This window comes from Galeopterus variegatus, unplaced genomic scaffold (genome assembly GCF_000696425.1).
Source record: "Galeopterus variegatus unplaced genomic scaffold, G_variegatus-3.0.2 Scaffold2403, whole genome shotgun sequence".
NCBI lineage: Eukaryota > Metazoa > Chordata > Mammalia > Dermoptera > Cynocephalidae > Galeopterus > Galeopterus variegatus.
The window spans coordinates 163,559-167,146 of NW_007728514.1; the positions used below are offsets into that span (position 1 = coordinate 163,559).

At 49.4% G+C, this 3,588-nt stretch overlaps 1 protein-coding gene across 1 annotated transcript in view; it reads right to left on the reverse strand.

The window, feature by feature from the left end:
- Window positions 1-3,131, reverse strand: part of LOC103597738 (neuroligin-4, X-linked-like) — a 77,108-nt gene extending 73,977 nt beyond the window's left edge. Inside the window, exon 1 of the mRNA XM_008581609.1 lies at window positions 2,882-3,131. The gene's annotated coding sequence lies outside the window, so the exon portion shown is untranslated. The remainder of the gene's footprint in view (window positions 1-2,881) is intronic.
- Window positions 3,132-3,588: the final 457 nt, after the last annotated feature.

Sequence of the window (3,588 nt, forward strand, 5' to 3'; positions counted from 1 at the left end):
GAAAGCTACAATTCCTCCACAATTATCCTAGAAGAATATAAAAGCACAGTATGCAGGACCAGGCATTACTACGAAAATGCAATTATCATTAAATGCCTGCTTGAAATCATTCTGGCTTTAAAAAAAAAAAAAAATCAAACCTCTCATTTCAATCCAGTGATTTAAAACTGATGAAGTAATTTTCCACTTGCTACAATTGGCCCTGATTAAAGCCTTTACATGTCAAGGAAGATACTCTTTAAAATTGCCATATGTGTGTGTGTGTGTAAATATATATATTACACACACACACACACACACACACACACATTCATTCTACATTTCCTTGGGTAATGGAATACTGAATTTCTAATCTGAGCAAATGCATGTTTGCAGAAGCCACCATGAAATTCTTGTGTTCTTAATTTCAGGACAAATAAAAATTCCATTTTTTTTTCTGGAAATATGGAATTGATACAACCACACACCATTACTAAGCCCTCCCCCCACACCATCACCACCTTCTGGTCCAGGGACACAGGAAAATCTACGGTGAGGATTTACAGGATGACTGTTAACGTCTTCCCAGCAGCCAACTAAAGGCATGAAATAATTCTCTACTCCCCAGAGCTGCCCACACAAAAATGCAGATTTCTTTGCAATCTGATCGTTTCTCTGTACTCTGCCATTCTCTGGGCAAACGCTAAGTATGTCAATCCAAACCGTGCAGCTCTCTTCCCAGGCGAGGCTGCTTTGTTCGTCTTCCAAGGCAGGTCTTTCTATCCCGGTCATCTAATTTCTAGTGGAAGAAGGTACCTGTCAACGATTTCTTAAGCAGGTACTTGTGTGATGCCCGCAGAACGCCTACACAAACTGGCAAATCTGCTTCGTCAGGACAACTAGGTCTCCCGAAACTTTTTCTTTGCTTTTCTTATCTTTTTTTTTTTTTCTTTGCATCCCTTAAATCACGGGGTGAGGGCTGATGCTGAGATGGGAGCTAGGGCTCAGAACGTCCCTGCCGCTTACAGAGAACAGTTCAATGCAACGCGCTCGGGGTGCAAATCCTGCCTGCAATGGATCCCTTCCAAAAGCATAGGATATGAGCACGTAAAAACGTTTCACCCCAAACTGACCAAATAGAAAATAAAATAATTAAATAAAATAATTAAATAAAGTAAAGTAAAATAAAATAAAATAAAAAGAATCCATACCACCACCTTGTGGATTCGGCTCGCAAGAACAACACCTGCTTAGTTCAGTAACCCCCGCTCAAACCTCACCCCAAATTTCTTAAGTTGGGTCCAAATGACAGTCGGGGATCTTCTGTCCCCGCTCAGCCCAGACTCTCGGGTGCACTCGGTTGAATTCATTGCGCGCGCACCCCGAGCTGGTGCAACCTGCCAGCCCCGGCGCGCGGAGGGGGCCACCCCCCCAACCCGCCACCTCCCGGGACCCCCGATGCAGCCTCCCGCACCTCTCCCCGCCCCCGCCACCCCGGAGAGAGCAGCACGGTGGCTCCGAAAATTAATAAAAATGTGCCCACACCTGCCACTTGCTTCCAAGGAAGGAGCCAGAAAAAAGGAAACCTGCAGCCAAAAAAAAAAAAAAAACCGATCGGGAAGGAGTCGGGGACAAGCAGAGGACGTCCTCCGGGCGCCCCTGGCCCTGCAAGCGGGACGTCGGTTCCCAGGGTGGTCCCCAGCCAGACCTCCGGGTGCGGGGCTCGGCATGACCCCCAACTCCCGCCCCCGCGCCCCGGGAAGAAAGGACGCTGTGTCCGGCGGCGAGGTGGCGCCGGCACGGTGCGCCCGGGCCCAGGGCTGCGNCTGTTGTGTTGTCCGAGGCCCTGGGGGTGGTCCTCCTCTTGGACCCCCGTGCCCAGACCCCTACCCCCACCTCGGGGACTGGCGGACCGTGCGTGTCACCGGCTGTGCCTCTGAGAAGGGTTTTCTGTGGATCCCCCGAGAGCCGGGCCAGGGCTCCAGGCGCCTGTGCCCGCAGCTACCAACTTTTCCGCTCCCCGGGAACAGCGGGCAGCTCGGGGATGAGGCTCCGGACGGCGGCTGCCTTGCCCAGGCCAGATTCAGAGGCTCCCGAAGAAGCGAGACCGCCAGCTGTCACCCTTCCACGGCTTGCCCCCCCCCAACAACAACCCCCACAAGCACACGACAAAAGGGGTGCACGCAGTCCTCTCCCCAGCTTTGCAGAAGCAGCGCTGAGCCACCGTCATTCCGTCTGCACCCGGGGTCTCCAGCGCGCCCGGGATCGCTCCCCAGCAAACCCAAGCCGGGTCCTCATCAATCACGTGCGCTATTTCGTGCCACACACAAGCCGTCATTTTATCCGAGGCCCGCAGATGAAGGAGAGGGGAGGGAAAAAAAAAAAAAATAAATCGCCTAATGCAATTCCAGCCAAACCTGTCTTTTCCTTTTTCCTTTGTTAACCCCCCTTTTTGTAAAAAAAAAAAAAGCACCCTAGGCGTTGGTAGCTGACAGTTTTCTTAAAGAACAAGGGGGAGGGGCGAACGACACAGAATAGAAAGAAAGGAAAGAAAAGCCCCCAGTTGCTTACAGTTTGCAGAAGTGCGCTGTCTTCACCATCTCCAGTCCCGGTTTGCAGAGGACTGGCGCTTTGGTCTTTCTCTCCCTGTACTGCAGATATGTATATATATATATATATATATATTTTTTTTTTTTTCCCTCCTCTCCCCNAAAAGTCCTGTCCAATTTTTCAATATAAAAGGAAAAAATAAATAAATGTCAGATGCAATGAAACTCAAATGTCTGCAGTCAGGCTTCTTTCCCTCGGTTGCTGGAGAGTATCAGCAAGTCAAAATGTTTAAACGGCATTTAAAAAATAATGATGATAATAACCCATAGACACATCTTAAAACTGCACCTACCTTAGCGGTGAAAAACAAGTCAGCTCTAAGAGTTCTTCTTTCACATCCAGATTTTTCTAGGGAACCCGAACCCAGGGTATGATTCAAGAGGATGTATTTTAGTCCAGGCGCCTTTCCTTCCTGGAACCCCAACTAAATCTGCTCTTCCAAAGGAATGTAAGGGCCACCGACACCACCGTTTGCAGGAAATTCGTTGTTTCTGCCTTCAATAGTCTGTGGCCGGGAAGAAAAAAAAATCATCACAATTCGCAGCAGGAAGGACAGATCTAAGTCTGAATAAGAGCTCTGTGCTAAGACACAGAGACGGGAGACAGACGGGTCTGCAAGAAAAAGAGAGACTGAGGAGAGAGGTCCTGCTGTCTCCGGGCTCTCCTCTGCTATTGGAGCACACTGAATGAAATCTACAAAGCCAGCAGCCAATAGATCTCTGGAGTCGGCCCCATCACTACAGAAACCACATCCACAGCTACAACCTAATGCAAAAAGCAGCTAATCCCGGTGCAAACCAGCTGTAACAGAAAGATCCCTGGTACCAGGGTGGTAAAACAGGTGGGGACATGTCACACTCTGCCACTTTGCAGAAGCTCGCAGGAAACCATCCTCATGGGCTTCTTAGGACTCTTCAAACACCGTGGACACCAAACACGCTGCAGTATTTGCAAACATCTTTAACTGTTTAAGGGCATGCTCTCCAGCAGTCCCGGTGG